Source organism: Medicago sativa, chromosome 2, assembly GCF_051527215.1.
Source record: "Medicago sativa cultivar Bolivia chromosome 2, Bolivia_mono, whole genome shotgun sequence".
Taxonomy (NCBI): Eukaryota; Viridiplantae; Streptophyta; class Magnoliopsida; order Fabales; family Fabaceae; genus Medicago; species Medicago sativa.
This window is the reverse complement of record NC_140750.1, coordinates 49022395-49040772: the sequence shown is the minus strand read 5'-3', so window position 1 is coordinate 49040772 and position 18378 is coordinate 49022395. Positions and strand designations below refer to the sequence as shown.

At 34.5% G+C, this 18378-nt stretch overlaps 1 pseudogene across 1 annotated transcript; it reads left to right on the top strand.

Annotated features, from left to right (window-relative positions):
- The first annotated feature begins 3910 nt into the window (after positions 1–3910).
- Positions 3911–8402, top strand: LOC146947126 (uncharacterized; annotated as a pseudogene). The gene is made up of 6 exons (XR_015026907.1): positions 3911–4046; positions 4992–5124; positions 5225–5283; positions 5385–7201; positions 7448–7571; positions 7663–8402. The product of XR_015026907.1 is annotated as an uncharacterized LOC146947126 (transcript).
- Positions 8403–18378: the final 9976 nt, after the last annotated feature.

Sequence of the window (18378 nt, the reverse complement as noted above, 5' to 3'; positions counted from 1 at the left end):
CTAAAAAAAATAATTACTGTGTATTTCTTTTTTTAAGGAATAATAAAAATGTATTGTTGACAGCTATTGACAAAGTAATTTAATTATTGTTTATTTAAAGAAAAACCATTAAATTAGTTGGGATACCCACCATGCATCGTTTATAAAAAAAAACATACTCCCTCCGTCCCTTAATGTAACCCCCCTTTGCATTTTTCACATTTCTTAAGAAAAGTTGTCAGTGTAATTAATGTGTCTGTTTTGTGTATTAATATTACCAAACTGTCCTTTGTTTGTATGTGTATTAAATTTGACTATTCATATTTCAAGACAAATTAGTAGTATTAATTAGGGGTATGTTTAGGAAAAAAGTAATAAATGCATCTAGTAATTTGAAAAGGGGGTTACATTTAGGGACAAAAATAAAATCAAATGGGTGGTTACATTAAGGGACGGAGGGAGTAAAAAACATAAAAAAAAACTTCTATTACCGAGAAAGAAGAAAAAACATAAAAAAAAAAAAACCTAATTTCACTTTACCAAATAACGAGCCTCTCTCTCTCTCTCTCTAACCTTTCGTCTTCAATTACAGAAATACATCCATCTTCATCAACACACTCCTTTCTTCTTCACTGAAATTGTCTCTCTCTCTAACCTTTCGTCTTCAATTCCAGAAATACATCCATCTTCATCACACACACTCCTTTCTTCTTCTTCACTGAAATTGCTTCTTTTATATCTATCTTGAGTCATGTGTTGAAAATCGAAACTGAAAAAGCGGAAATCCCGACATCTTTTCACGGTTCCTCTTCTGGTTCACCGGTACGTTTATTTTTGCGAATTGTTGTACGAATTTCGACGAACCGGTTCGCAAAAGTACCGCGAACCGGTTCGCGCGAACCAATTCGCGGTTCTCCTCTAGGGTGGCGAATTATGTGACTATGCCTTTGAATATACGTTATCAAAACAGAGTGTTTAGCAATATCTTTAACCGTATTACGCGAGTTACCTGCCATTCTGGAAGCATGTTCCAAAAGGTCGGTTAAAGAATAATCTTTGTTGTAACAAAACGGACAACGATATATCAAATCAGAGATTTTAAATTTGTAGTAATCATCCTTCAACTTGTTGTGATATCTACACTCATAGTATTCCAAATCAGATTCATGGGTATGTTCAGATGTTCGGTACATAACAATAGTAGGGTTGTTATTACGAACCCTAATAATTAGAATTGGTTCTCCTCCTCTGTTCGGATTAATCATGTTGTTGTCTACGTTGTTGCGGTTGTTGTTGCAGTTGCATTTATTGATGTTGTCGTCGTCACCCTTATCTGTCAACGTCGTTGTTGTTTTTGTCAACGCCACCATATAATCTGACATAGCTTTGGCGTTCGCAATTAAATGGTTGATGGTCGCGGTTAAAGCCGTGATTTTTGTCACCGGTTGATCTCCCACAGCTGATCACGTTAGAAAAAGAACATGAGAAACCTGCTCTGGTACCAACTGACGCAGTCAGAAGCGTATGCTAGCAAACGCTAAACATAGATTGAAAATAAACAAGTTTGCAAACGACAAATTTGTGAAAATAGGGTTTCAGAATCCACCAAAAATTGAGAAAACTCTCTAAAATATTATTGATTGAATAAAAGTTATGTCTCTTAGGCTACAACTGTTAAGCTTAAATAGGGAAATAACAAACCCTAATGGGCTAAAAATAACAAACTGAAAATAAAACAAACAAATAACAAAATTAGGTTGAAATAATAAAATACTAATAAATTTCTAAGGAAACCCTCCTACATCAAATTTCTAACCTAAATAAGATAGAGTAGTAATTGAATTGGTCTAGGCTTATTTATTTTGGTAGGCATGTAGGACTTGCCAACGTTCGACTTCAAGGTCCGTTTGGTTCAAGAATTAGGAGGGGAGGGAAGGAAAGGGGAGGGATTTTAATGGATGGGAGGGGATGGGAGATATTTTAATTAAAAATGTGTTTGGTTCGCAATGGGAGGGATTTTAAAATTATTTTACTATTTTAACCTTAAACTTAATTAAATAAGGATAATAAAGTAACGAAGCAATAAAGATGTACTCCCTCCATTTTTAATTATAAGCAAATTTTGACTTTTAGGTTCATTTAATTAATGATGTATGTGGGCTATATTATAGACGAAATACATCATTAATTGAATGAACCTAAAAGTCAAAATTTGCTTATAATTAAAAACGGCGGGAGTAATCGATAACAAGATATTATAACCTATAACCTAATAATAATAATAATAATAAAATAATAATAATAATAATAATAATAATAATAATAATAATAATAATAATAATAAAATACTAAAATATCCCCAGCGGTAGTTTTTTTTTTTAGGGACCCAACGGTAGTTAACTAACGCTAGCTTACAGTTAACTGTCGCTGAATTTTTTTTTTTTTCATTTACTTTTGTCTATAAGACACATTGAATGTCTAAACAGCAATTGTCTATTTGAAAAATGAAGTATTCCAAAGGACAAACCATGTGTCATTCAACAATTGGTTGAATAGCTCCCCAAAATACAAGGAAAGAGGTGACGTTATGAAGCTCCCTTTGGTCCCCTTTTTTCCCCGTTTGGAATTTGAATTTCTATCCCTCTCTAGAGACGTTGTAAACTCTACCCAATTTTATAAGAAAATTGCTTTTGACACATTAGCTTTGGCTAGGACACACATGTAAAAGACGTTTTTACCCCTTCGGTAGTTAACTGCCGAATTATGAAACCGGCTGCAGTTAACTACCGAGGAAAACTTCGGCAGTTAACTGCCGAGGAAATCTGAAAACTTCGGCAGTTAACTGCCGAGGAAACCTCAAACCTGTTTTTTTTTTTTTTTGACAAAAACCATTAATTCTTTTTATTCTTTAAACCTAAATTTTCCTTAATTAAATTTAATTCTTTAATCCTTTTAAGGAATTAAACATAATTCTTTTTATGATTTCATTCATGTGATTTTGTTGCCATAAATGAAGAAATAAGAGAGATGAATAACATCTGCAATCAGTAGTTAATGGACCTAAAATGATGATTCAATAAAAAAAATGCAACAACAAAAACGTTACAAATGATAGAATAATTATATTTGTAATTATTAGTAATTAATTATAATATTTCAGATTTTTTTTGTTGTTGACAAATTATAATATTTCAAATATTATTCATCTCTCTTTCAAATAATTATATTTGTAATTATTCTATCAATAATACCTTTTTTTTTTGTACAAATAAAACCACTTTTCTATTCTTAAAAAAAAACCCTCTTTTTAATTAAGAAACGTGATTGAATATGTAGTAATTATAGGATCTCATATTTTTTTATTTATGGCAACAAAATTATATGAATGAAATCAACAACTTTATAAAAAGAATCGTGTATTTAATGGCAACAAAATCCATATTTCTTCATTATGGCAACAAAATCACATTAATGAAATCATAAAAAGAATTATTTTTAATTCCTTAAAATAATTAAAGAATTAAATTTAATTAAGGAAAATTTAGGTTTAAAGAATTAATGGTTTCTGTCAAAAAAAAAACAGGTTTGAGGTTTCCTCGGCAGTTAACTGCCGAAGTTTTCAGATTTCCTCGGCAGTTAACTGCCGAAGTTTTCCTCGGTAGTTAACTGCAGCCGGTTTCATAATTCGGCAGTTAATTACCGAAGGGGTAAAAACGTCTTTTACATGTGTGTCCTAGCCAAAGCTAATGTGTCAACAACAATTTTCATTTTATAATCCAAACAAATCTTATAGCATTTCAAATAAAAGCATTTTTTAAACTTTTTCAATTGTTTCTTCATTTTATATTTATTGATGTTTCAAACGATGTCTTTTTCTCTCTCTAAATTTTCCTTTTTCTCTTCAAATTGGAACATAAATTCCTTAACTTAAGTTTTTGTCTTGAAAAGAAAAAAAGAACAAAAAGAAAAAACCATGTTCTTTTGTTCTTCTTCTTCTTCTTCTTCTTCTTCTTCTCTTTCACTCTACTCAAATTCATATAGCTGCTGACCCATCTCATTCTTTCAACGTAAGTTCTCAATCTAACGCTAAAGTTTTCATCTTTTGTGAATTTCCTTTAATGGGTTCTTTCCTTTTTCTTCTTCTTTTTCAGATTTCGTTTTCAATTTTGCACTTTATTGGTGCCACATTGTTATCATTTGTGTTAGTTTAGTCTTTTGATTCGGTTGAAATTTCTGTGCTTTTTGTTTGGTTCAGAAGTAATGATCGTGTATAAGCATAATTTGTTGCCTTTGTTTGAATTTTGAAGAATCAACATTGTATTTTGCTCATCAACATTGCCTTTGATTTCAGCTTAAATTTGTATTATGGATCTTTAGATTTTTGTACTTGATTAGTGGAATTAGGGGCTTTGAGAATTTGACATTAATTTGTATTATGGTTGATATTATGTTGAGTTACACGAGTAAAAATGTGAGATTATATTTACTAGGTAGATTTGACTATGTTATTTGGTTGGTTCGAGGTTTTTTTTATATGAAGTACTCCCTCCGTTTCTTTTTATAAGCAAATTTTACTTTTTAGGTTCATTCAATTAATGATGTATGTGGTCTATATTATGAACCACATACATCATTAATTGAATGAACCTAAAAAGTAAAATTTGCTTATAAAAAGAAACGGAGGGAGTAGGTTTTTTGATATGAAGTGGATTTTAAGGTGGATCTTAGGTTTGGTTCAGTAGTACTAGAATCTGGTTGCATTCTTTCAAAGAAGATTTAGGTATGCAGAGAATCATATTATTGAAATTTTGGTGTAGATTGCATCAATTTATGGACACCTTGGTTTACCATATGATTATTCTGTTACTTTTGATTTAATATTCCTTTATTAATTTTGTAAAATTTCAGGTAATTAGTTTGAGTAACTATGATTTCAGCTATTAAATTTCAAATGAGCTATAATTCTTGCTAGACTAACAGTGTTGATTTTTCTTTCTTGATTCATCTTTAAGGTTTGCTGAGTCCTGATTTTGAAAATGGGAGTTGAAAAAGAAGGGATTAAAAATGGAGGTAGTTTTTTCCACTTGTTTGACTGGACCTCGAAATCGCGTAAGAAATTATTTGCATCCAAGTCAGATTTACCAGGTACAAGCAATTTTGTGTTTATATCCCTTGTCAATTGTATTTTTATTGTTCAGTTAATTTCATCTTTTGTTATTGGTAAATTTTTCTTCATCATATGCAGAGTCATTGAAACAGGAAAGAAAATCCAACCACAATGTGGCAATGAGACATCCCTATCTGGTAGCAATATCAATCACTATATCTTCAATTTTATGTGTTATTTATACATAATTTTTTATTATGAAATTAGCTAATTATTATTATATGTTTAATTGTTCCAGGTCGATGAAGACGAAAATGGTGTTGGGGAATATGTTAGAGGAAGTTGTGATCATAGTTATGCTTCATCTGTTACAAGTGATGATACATGTGGAACAAGAGCTCCTAATGTAGTTGCAAGGCTTATGGGATTAGATTCTTTGCCTCCTTCCGGTTTCTCGGATCCCTACTCGACGCCGTTTTTTTGATACAAGATCCCTTCAAGATTCTCAGTTTCTATATTCTGGAAAGTTGGTTGAAAAAGTTGAGGGATCTTCTAGCAATTTCATGGAGTCAAAGCCTCAAAAGGTTATTACTAGGCCAATTGAGAAGTTTCAAAGAGAAGTATTGCCTCCCAAATCGGCAAGATCAATTCCTGTTACACACCATAAACTTTTGTCCCCTATTAAGAATCCCGGTTTTGTTCCATCCAACAATCCTGCCTATATAATGGAGGCTGCCACAAGAATTCTTGAACCTGGGTCCTCCCAAGCAAAGGCTAAAGCACATTTGGCATCATCGACGGTCTCACTAAGGGTTAAAGATCTTAGAGATAAGGTGGACTCTTCGCAGAAAGGACCTCTTATTGCGACATCTTCAGTAGCTTTTAGGACTCGGGAGCTAAAAGAAAAAAGAGAAATTTCTCAAAGAACAAGCAGGGTCTCATCAGAACCTACTCAAAGGTCAGCCGAGTCGAATGCTGTGAAGTGTTTAAAGGGACAATCTTTGAACAAAAGCTGGAACGGAACAGCGGAAACATCTGTTAAGTCTCCTACACACGCAGAAGAAGATTCTTCTTTGAATAATAAAGGGAAGTCTGTTTCACTTGCAATCCAAGCAAAAGTGAATGTTCAAAGAAGGGAAGGTTTGAGTTCGACCGGTGGCAGAAATTTGATGGGCCAAAAAGAGCATCTCGACATGAAATCCAATCAGCCACCTAAGACTATTTGCTCAGAAAAATTTGCATAGGAAATCTTCTGGCCAGAATTCTTCTAATGTTCTCAGGCAGAATAATTTGAAACAGAACCATTCAATTGATAATAATGACAGATCAGTACCATCTAAGCCATTGGTTTCCAACTCGCAAGGTAGAAAAGTTACGACTGGAGATTCCTCTTATGGACGGCATAGAAGCTCAAGTGGTAAATCCATTGCAAAATCTAAAGTCGGATCGAAAAAGTCAGCCGTGGAGGTAACCGATAGCGAAAATGAAATTCTATACACCAGGACAAATAATTTTCCTAGAAAGAAAAGGTCTACAGACAAGGACTGGAACGATAGAGTTGTTGATAATTTGTTCATTGACAAAACTCAGAAGCCAGTGAAGTCAAATGTAGCGAGTAATAAACAATATGGTGGGACTGAAGAAGTGAAAAAGAAAGACATGGATGTAGTTTCCTTCACATTCACTACACCATTAACAAGGAGCAGCAATCCAGGTTCTGTGACACCTCGACAAGGTGGAAAGAATACTAATGATCTTTCGTTGGATCAACGCATTAAAAGAGTGTTGCTTGATACAGACAATACAAGGTCTCCAATAGGATACAATGTAATTGGTGGTGATGCCTTGGGTATCCTTTTAGAACAGAAGTTGAGGGAATTGACAAGTGGAGTTGAAACCTCTTCCAATGATGTTTCTAAAGTGAGGCAACCTTCTGTTTCAGCACCAATGTCAAATGATCAAGCTAGCAACTTCAATATAGTTAGCCTCAATCTAGGAGTGCAACAGAAGAAAAATCAAGATATGTCGTTTACGGACAGTTTAAACAGTAGCTGTGGTTCTAACATATCATCCTTCACCAATCTTCCAGAATCATCATTGAAACATAAATCATGGGTACGTCACAATCTCACCATATTTGTTGTCTAATTTATATTTAAGTGATTATTATCTCTTGTACTTGTCAATATGAGTAGTATAATGTCATCAGTTTAATGGCTAAAACCATAAACAAAAAGTTAGGCCTGCTAAATTTATACTTTTTGATGGCATTGAAAATACAAAAAATTATTCAATAATTGGTGACATTTTCGCTATGCTTTTCTTCCATTAAGTAAGTCATTAACTCAAAGATGTTTGCAGGGTGATGAGATGGAATCACTGTCATTCAATTGCCGACAACCAAGTCCAGTCTCAGTTCTTGAGTCTTCATTTTCGGTTGAAAGCTGTGAATCCTCGATGAGCGCGGATGTTACCAGTATAGAAGGTAAGTCATGCTTAAAAAAGGACTGTAGTTTGGTGGTTATTTAATTTAATGACTCATGAGTGGTAATTTTTGTTACTGTATATATTTTCAGGAAGCAAGATGTTTTCATCTATTCAAGCTCAAGAAATCCATGGATTTAATTTTTCAAGGAAGTTCTATCCAACTGAATCCGATGCAGAGTTATCCGACTCAGCTTCTTCAACATCAACTAGGACTATGATAAAGAAGCAGACAGGTACATTTTCTATGATGAAGTTTGGTAGATCATCAACTACATGGGAGCTAGACTATGTGAAAGAGATATTGTGCAATGTTGAGTTAATGTATATGGATTTTTCACTTGGCCGATCTCGCGAGGTTGTGAACTCTCATCTCTTCAACCAGTTGGAAAGCCGAAAAGGAGGTTTCAAGAGCGACGATGAATCGAGGATAGAAAGGAAAGTTATATTTGATTGTGTGAGTGAATGCATGGATTTGAGATGTAGAAGTTATGTTGGTGGAGGATACAAAATGTGGACAAAAGGGTTTGAAATGGTGAAAAGAAAAGACTGGTTGGCAAAAGATTTGTACAAGGAAATTTTGGGTTTGAAAGGGATGAGAGATTCTATGGTTGATGAGCTTGTGGATAAGGATATGAGTAGCCAATATGGAAAGTGGTTGGATTATGAGGTTGATGCTTATGAATTTGGAGAAGAAGTTGTTGATCAAATATTTAATTCTTTGGTTTTCAACACTTTGATGATTGATTTTGAAGCTGTTTGATGAAATGTTCAAATCATTATTGTCCTATTGTTATTCATTCATGCAAGTTGGATTATCAGGTCTCTATAAGTATATAGTTTTTTGTTCTGGGTGATTGAAGGCACTTTCGTATGGCATCAATGTAGATCATGTTTAAAATTTTGTTGCTTCTGGTGGGTTCCATTACCCTGCTAGTGGTCTTTCCTTAGGCCTAATGAGGTGTAGTACTTAAAAAAAAAGGGTTAATAGGCTTTTACCCCCCTGCCATTTAGGGAACTTTTGGTATACCCCCTTGCCAAAAAAAAACTTGGAGATTCCCCCCTGTAAAATGAAGATTCTTTGGTTTACCCCCCTCAGTGCATATGTGGCGTGCTGAGTCAGTTTTTCTTAATTACGTGACGTGCTGATTGTATAATTATTTTAATTTTTAATTTTTTTTATTTCCAAGTGGCATAATTTTAAAAAAATAAAAAATTGAAGAAACAAAAAATATTTTTTATAAACCCAAAAAATCTTTTTATTTTGAAAAAAAATCTGATTTTTTTTAATTTCGATTTTTTTCTATTTTCTTGGAGGAAGTTAGATTTATTTTTTTTAATTTCCAGAACTTTTAAATATCTTCTTAATTTAAAAAAAAATCCAATTTTTTTTTTCTAATTTAATAAATGTCGAGAAAAAATCTAAATGTTTTTCTGATTTTTTTTTTAATTTTTGACAAAAAATTTTCAATTTTTATTTATTCCATTTAAAAATAAAAATAAAAATAAATCAACTCCCTCTTCTTCTCTTCATCGTAACCTTCCTTTCCTCCTTCCTTTACTCTTCATCCAACAACAACTTCCCTCTTCTTATTTCCAACAACAACACATAATCAATATAGCAACAAAACAACAACCAACAACAACACAACATCAACAGCAACTCACAACAACAACAACACGCAGCAACAATCTCAAACCTTCTAATTCAAAACCCAAAATTTAACATCAAATGAATCCAAACCCATAAATAAAATGGGTTGAAGCGGTGTGGCTCGAAGAAAGAAGAGAAAGAATAGAAAGAAAGAGAAGTGGGAGGAAGAGAAGAGAGGAACCGAGAGAGAAGAGGGATGAATTATCTTCTCTTCCCTGTACTGTTCATACCCAGAAAATGGGTTGTTTGATTCCAAATTCTAACCTAAATTTGTTGTTTGATTTGATTCCATTTGTATTGTTTATGTTTGATTCAATCCGAAAATGAGTTGTTTGTGTGTTGTTGTTGTTGATTGGATCCAAAAATGGGTTGTTTGTTGTGTTGATGTTGTGTTGTTGCTGGAAAAATGAAGAACAAAGAAAAGGACATGAAAATGGTGATGGTGATGAAGAACAAATAGAAAGGAGATGGAAGGGAGGGAGAGGATGGTGGCCACGTGAATGAGAAGAGATGAAAGGGAATTAATTGAGTTTTTTTTTTTTTAATTTGTTTTTGTTTTAATTTTTGTTTTGTTTTAGTTTTAGTTTTTTAATTGGTTTTAGTTTTAATTTTATTTTGTTTTATTTTATTTTATTTTAATTGGTTAATGTTATTTTAATTTTATTTTTAATTTTATTTTATTTTTGTTTTATTTTATTTAATTTTTATCCAAGTGGATATTAAAAAAAATCAAAACTAAAATTATTTACACAGTCAGTAAGCCACATCAGCCAAAATACACAGTCAGATGCTGACTATTGGCTGTGGGGGGTAAACCAAAGAATCTTTAAATTACAGGGGGAATCTCCAAGTTTTTTTTGGACAGGGGGTATACCAAAAGTCCCCCAAATGGCAGGGGGGTAAAAACCTATTAACCCAAAAAAAAAAAATGATGTCAAGAAATTGAATTGATTGATTCTATTATTGATGGCATTGTTTTAAAAATTGTATTATAAATTTTATAATTATTGTACAAATTTTATATAGTCTTAAATACCCTCTTATCACAATAAGACAAACATATACTAATATTTACAATTGAGGAACTACATTTTAAAAATTGACTAAAATAAATCAAGTACCGTGTGCTTTGTGTTTTTTTTTTTTTTTTAAGAAATCAAAATGATATATAACCAAACGACTATCCTTCCGGCACAAGGTGTACCAAAAAAGAGCCAAAATTTACAAGAGTATTTCAACAGCAAAAATCAATAATTAGCCACAATCCGCACAAATGAATGGGCTTTGGCACCAGTGATGAAAGCTATAATTAAAAAATACAACATGAGCTTTAAACCACCAAAAGGATAATAATTTTACTTTTTCCAGGAGCTGCAATGGAGAATTATCTTTACCGCTAAAGATCCTGTCGTTTCTTTCCTTCCAAATCACTCAAACACAAGCGAACCAAAACAAATGCATGAGGGGGCGCCTATAATTAGCACCACCAGAAAGAGCACCAAACTGATAAAAATGATCAACAATATTATAATGATCCGCATAAAAAACACCAAGCCAATTTCGAACTAGTTGCCAAATCTGACCAAACAAAGGATAAGACAAAAAAAGATGATTCTCTGTTTCCTCAAAACCGCAACCTGCTATACACATCTGAGCCTTTGATGGGATAACGCCTCTACGATACAAATTTGTTTTAGTAGGCAAGCGAAATCTAAACAGACGCCAAGAGAACACATAACCTTCAAAGGAATATCCTTCCTCCACAAAAGCGCCTCTGGGACACAAGCAACGGGGAGGGGTCGCGCAGTAAGGAGCCTGTACGCCCCCTAACTGTGTACCCCTCAGCCGGGTCTGGAATCCACCGCCACATGTCATTACTGTCAACCTGTAAAACAACAGACAACAACAAATTCCTACACTCCACTAACAACTCCTCCTCCCAAACCCACAGCCTCCGCCGCCACTTCCAAGCCTCATCCCTTACCTCCAAATCCCTAGCAAACATTTGCGCCACAGTACACAATCTATCATCACATAAATCATATAACCTACGAAAACGGACGCTAAGGGGAACATCTCCAACCCACCTATCTAACCAAAACAAAGTGTTAGTACCATTACCGACCTGAAGCCGTAAGTTATCGGGAAACCAGGACCCAAACGCACCTCCACCATCCCTGATACCAACAATATCCTTCCACCACACAGATCCCTCAGTCCCCCCATCTGATAACCGACCCCTCTCTTGGTCGTAACGAGCGGCCAAAATTCTAAACCACAATCCGTCTCTGTCCACCAGCATCCTCCAACACCATTTCCCCAACAGAGCCAAATTAAACTCTCTAATACTTATTACCCCCAAACCGTCAACCTCCTTATCCACACAAATGGACTCCCAAGGAATCCAAGATATTTTCCTATTTTCCTCACTCCCACCCCAAAAATAACGAAGTAAAAGAGAATCAATAGAAGCAATAATACCTGAGAGAGCTTTGAAGAAGGAAAGAGCATAGACAAGAAGCGAGGTCAGGACAGACTTAAGTAGAAAGAGACGACCACCAAAAGAAAGATGTCTACTTTTCCAACTAGACAGGCGGGACTTAATTCGATCGACAACAGGATCCAGAAAATACAACCGGTGAGGATTTCCACCAATAGAGAGACCCAAATACAAAATAGGCAAAGTATTCACCTTACAATTCAACATTGACGCTGCTTCAAGTAACCATGATCGACTAACATTAACACCCACCAATTCACTCTTGTGAAAATTCACTTTCAACCCAGACATGGCGGCAAAAAGGTGGAGAACTGCCCTCATAGCTCTAACATTAGCCTAACTTTTCTCACCCAAAATTAAAGCATCGTCTGCAAATTGAAGATGAGAAACAGACAAGCTCCCCTCTCGACCAACTTTGTAACCGGAAAATAGATTGTTATTAATCAAAGAATCCATCATCACATGAAACCCCTCCGCCGCCAAAAGAAACAAAAATGGAGAAAGAGGGTCCCCTTGACGTAAACCACGGGCCATAGAAAATTCTTCGGTAGGACTCCCATTAACTAAAACCGCCGTTGAAGCCGTGGTTACACATTCTTTCATCCATTTCCTCCAGAGAGTAGGAAAAGCCATTTTTCCCATAACATCATCTAAGTACTTCCAGTCCACAGAATCATAAGTTTTTTCAAAATCAACTTTAAACAACTACAATTCCTTTTTCAATGTTTTGGCCTCATCTACCACCTCATTAGCAATTAGAATACCGTCAAGAATTTGTCGACCCTTCACAAAAGCAAATTGAGTATCTGAGATAACACTACCAATCACGTTCTGTGTAACAGCCAGATTTTTCGTTAGATTTATTTTATTTATTTAATTCTTGTATGTGTGTTAATATGTGCCCTTATGTGATTAATTGCCTCTGTGTGTATTTTTTTTGGTTGGGAATTGTAGAATTCGGTGTAGAAGGGTATTTTAGTCATTTTGGACTTAGAGGTATTTTGGTCATTTTGAGAGTAGGGGTAATTTAGTAATTGCGTTGAGAATTATTTTTAGTGCTTAGTGAGAGTTGTTATTTTACTAAGTACTAGGGAGTTGTAGTGATTTATTTTATTTACCGGTAGTTGACCGTTAGTGTTACATTTTACCGTTAAGTGAGTAGTAACATTTGTGGGTTAGAATAGAAATGGGTTAGGCCCATTAAGGTGTGGTGAGTTAAGCCCAATTAGGTGAACCTATATAAGCTCTAGTTGGTAGATGAAATAGTTTTTTTTTGCCAACATTTTCATTTTCAATTGAGAAGAGATAGAGATAGAGATAGAGAGAAGACAAGGGTTTGAAGAGGAGATCTAGAGAAGGCTAGAGGGAGGTCAAGCTTCAAGGATTGGAGCTAGGATTGGAGCTAAAGTGAAGCCTTAGTTGGTGTTGAGAAGAATTAAGGTAAGGGGGTTAGGCTTTAATCATAATCCTTTAGTTTAATTCTACCCTAATTCTTTGCATAATTGTGGGTAAGTGCTTAATTTGATTTTTGGTTGTAGAATTTCGTGCTTAATTTTGTTAACATGATTATGTACATGAATTGAATGTCAATTGTGTTGTTGTTGTTGAATTTGTATGTCAAAATGGGTAGATATGAACATGATATGTTTTTGTATGAAATTGATGATGAATGAAGTTGTGGTTGTTGAATTGTTGATGAAATCATGTTCAAATGTTGTTGTTGTTGTTTTAACATGTGTTGTTGAAGAATTGATGCATTGGGTATCATGAAACGATGAATTGGTGATGAGAATTGTTGTTGTTGTTGAAAGTTGTGGAAGTTTGATGATTTGATACATTTTGTTGTGTTGATGTTTTAATCTCAAAACTTGTGTATGTTTAAGTGTTTTGAATGTTATATGACCTATAAACATCTTTGGGATTAAGTTTTGGGGTTTGGAATGATCAAAATTAGGATTTTTGGGTGAAAATGGGTTAAAATCCGAAAGCTTAATTTCTGGACAGCACTACTGTTCAGGAGCATATCTGTTCAAGAGCTGATCCGTTCAGGAGCTGATCCGTTCAGGAGCATATCCGTTCAGGAGCTGATCAGTTCAAAAGCTGATCCGTTCAGGAGCTGATCCGTTCAGGAGCTGATCCAGTTCAGGAGCTGCTGATCAGACAGCACGCCTGTTCTGTGTTCTTGTGTTTTTTTCTCACATTTCTGTTTTGATTTGGCTTCTGACGTGAACATGAAAGTTGTAGATAATTTTGTTAGCTTTCCAGAGGCTTTGGTTTGACTTGAAAATGATTTTTGGTTTGTGAGTTATGAGGAAAATACTCCAAGGAGGTCTTAGGAAAATTTTAAGAAAATTCCACATAACTATTTCTAAGTCAACCCAAACTTTATGGAATGTTTCTTAACTTCAAACTTATGTTCTCTAAGTTCAATTAAGGTGTTTTAGAGTATTTAACTGAAGGTGTGATGGATCTAACTTGTTTTGACTTGAAAATGGAAATTTCTTGAAAAGTGATAAAGTGAGACGAATTTTGTGATTTTCATGATTTCGTCGCATTTGGCCGGTGAAACGTAATTGTATCCTCTACTGTACTTATAAGTAGCCTAGAGGTATACTTAGTTGAGGCATTGAATCTTGTTTACTTGGTTTTGGTTTAATTGCTTCAATTATTTTGAAATGGTGAAATTAGAGACGAACTTTGATGAACATGGTTTTAAGAGCCGAATGCTTTATGAATCATTTATGGATAGTTTACTATGATGGTAAGAAGATGTTTGAACAATTATTAGATGAAAGATATGATGTTTGTTATCATGTGTTGTATTGGAATGAAGTTGTTGATACTTTATGATAAAGTAAATGTTGATATAGCCGTTGTTTATAGCCGTTGAATATAGCCGTTGAATTGTCGTGAACATATGCATAGTGGATTGAGTCATATGTTCATGCATCATATGTCGTGTCGGATGTTATATCCATATTGACGTTGACTATAGCCGTTGATAATGATGTTTTTGTTGCATCATAAGGTGACGACCTTGGAGGAGTTTGGTACCACATGCATGTATGTGTCGAGTATAGGTGAATAACATGTTATCATGAAGTCTTGCTTATTGCCGTTGTATGAAGTATGTTGGTGATGATTGTATGATGAATACACATATTTGCGGTGTTTGTGATTGTGGTGTGATTGACTATGTGGAGGTTAACTGTTTATGCAAATTATTGGAAACTGAATTGATTTACATCATGCCTAGTTGTTTATGTTGATTATGATTAATGTAATGCTAACCTCCAGTGATTTTGACCGCCTACTTGTCTGTATGGATGGGTAGACGTTGTGCAGGAGTAGTGGATGTTTGGATAGCGGGAGCTATCTCCGCTATCATTTTGGCGATGTAGTCTAGGGCTCTGATTAGGTTGAGTCGGTGTCCTAGTTTTGTCGAATTATTTTATTTTGGAGATGTACACATTTGTTGAGTTTTGAAGAATTTTATGTTGATGTTATTTGACCATGGCATATGTATTGATGTAGATATATGTTTGTATTCCGCTGTGACTGTTGAGATATTATTATATGCATGCCGGTTGTTATTTAGGTGAGATGTAGCGTCTATTTCTTGAATATTGTATTATTCGCGTGTTTTATTTCTTTAATAGAAATAGGGCGTTATGTAACACCCTATTTCTAATAAGCGGTAAAACGCGCGAATATACGTACATATTCTAGAAATAGATGCCACGTCTTCGAATCAAACCACAAAACATACATGCATAAAGATCATGTTACACAACATAGCAGCGGAACATACATATAATTCATAAAACATCTCTGGATCTCAGCAAAATACATTTGTATTCTCCAATTCTCAAATAACAAATAACATCTCAACTCCAAATACATAGTCCAAAAATAAAACTAACATGCAAGAACTATCCTAGATCAGAGCCCTAATCTAGACACTTGCATAAACAGAGGAACTCCACTCCTCGGCATCATCAAGCAAACAACTAAGCATCCTGCACTCCATCTACCCGTCCATACGGAAAGGTAGGTGGTAAACCACTGAGGGTTAGCATTACATCATCATAATCCACGAAAAACATTTATCATGAACATTGGAAATGAAAGAATATATTCAAGAATAACAATCCATACATATATTCACAAGTATCCACAACACATGAACATTATTCTTTACCATCGTTCCAAGTTCATCCTAACAAGTGTATCATACACATATCTCAAATTCACCTTGTCAATCAACAATTAACCCTCAATAATTCAATCCACAAATTACAGTTAGCAATCAATCATAAAACACGTTGCAATGCAATTCAATCCACCAACAGTTTATGCAATGATTCTAGACTCATCTAGATGCATGTGGTACCAAATCACCTCCAGGTCGTCACCTTCGATGCAACAAAAACATCGTACTCACCTCAATTGGATATAAAATCCGCCACCATCAGTCTTGGATATAAAATCCACCACCATCAGTCATGAATGCATGAACATATGACTCAACTACAAATGCATATGTTCACACAAACAATAATCACCTCACCATCACCAATACTTGTATATATGCAATCATCAACAATTCACCACCAATTTAACATATATACAATCACCAACAACGTCAAAATCACACAACATGAAGTTGTCATATAATTACACCACCAATCATCTTCACATAACATATAACAATTCTCCGTAAAGGATTCACAATCAATTGGTTCTCAAAAGTCATCTTTAGTCAAGTTCGTCTCTCAAAATCACAACATTAAATTAATTGAACATTTAAGTCAAAACCAAGTAAACAAGCTCAATTGCCTATGCCTTGTATTCTCACAACCCACATGTGTGTGCCGTAGAGGTTACGTAAGCATTTCATCGGCCAAACGCGACGAATTAATGAAAATCACAAAGTTCGTCTCAATCATCATTTTTCAAAGAATTTCCCAATTTCTAAGTAAAACAAGTAGGTTCACTACATCACAGTTTAAACACCTTAGTTGCACTCCTAAAATCAAGTTTTCAAAGATTAAAAACATTCCACAAGGATTGGGTCGACTTAGAACTAGTTATGCGGGATTTTTCGACAAAACGTTTCAAGAGTATTTTCCCCATTACTTGCAAACCAAAAATCGTATTCAAGTCAAACCAACGCCCTTGGAAAGATAAAAATATTATCTACAATTTTCATGTTTGTACCATAAACCAGTTCACGACTGAAACGAGTGAAAAAGATGCGAGAGTGCAAAGCAAGAACCCTGTCCTGCTACAACTCGCCACTGCGAGTAGAGCTACTCGCCACCGCGAGTTAGCAGTCACTCGCTGGTGCGAGTAAGCTTGCTCGCAGCTGCGAGTTATGACAGTTCAGTCTCGGGAAAAAGAGCCATTTTCACCCCAAAACCCCAATTTTGACTTCCCAATGCCCAAATTTGATCCCAAGGTTCATCCAAACATTTCTAAACATGAAAAGACATTCAATTCCATATAAAATTTGTCCTAAAACATTCTCTAAACAAAATTCATCATTTGACCCATTTTTCATCAAACATTCAAAAACAACACAAAGTCATAGCAAACTCCACAATTATGATTACCCAATGTTTTAATCATCAACAACAACATCTCTCAACCACAACAGCAACTAATCATCATGAACTTATCAACACATCATCACAACAACACATCATATCATCATTTTTGAACAAAAATGCAAAGCTCACATATAACCACAACTTAAGCATGTAATTTCATCATCAACAACTCAATTAACATTTAATTTACATACCCAAACATTGCATCAAAACATGTACACGAATTTACAATCAATTAGGCTCAATTCAACAATTTCACAAAATGGGTAAAATAAAAAAAATGTGAATTATGGTTGAAATCTAACCCTCTTACCTCTAACACCAAGATCCTCTAACCAAAACTTCAATTTAGCTCCTAGATGATGAATCCCCTCTTTGCCTTCTAACCCTTGTTGTTGTTCTTCTCTCTAGCCTCTATCTCTTCTCTTCTCAAATGAAATGAAATGTGAAATGTTTGTAAAACCTAATTTCACCAACAACTAGAGTTTATATATATGCTCTACTCAATTGGGCTTACCTCTCAAACCTTAATGGGCCTAACCCATTTCTATTCTAACACCCAAAATGTCACTACTCACTTAATGGTAAATTATATCACTAATGGTCACTTAACGGTAATTAAAATAATTACTACACCTTTTTGTAACTTGGTAAAATAATAACTCTCACTAAGCACTAAAGATAACCTCCAACAAAATTACAAAAATTACCACTGCTCTCAAAATGACCAAAATGCCCCTAAGTCCAAAATGACTAAAATACCCCTCCAATACCGAATTCTACGAATTCCAACCAAAATACACACAAAAGCAAGTAATCACATATAAACACATATAACACACATAAATAAATAATAAAATAAAACTAGCGAAAATCGGGCTGTTACACGTTACAAGTTGGTATCAGAGCCTGGTTAGTCTTTGTCTGGACTGGTATTCGTTGAATTTTCCTGTTTGTATACGAATGGTAATGAGTTACCTTCGGTACTTGTTTTGTTGTGCTGTTGTTCTTATCTGTCAGTTGGTTTTGATGTAGAATTGAG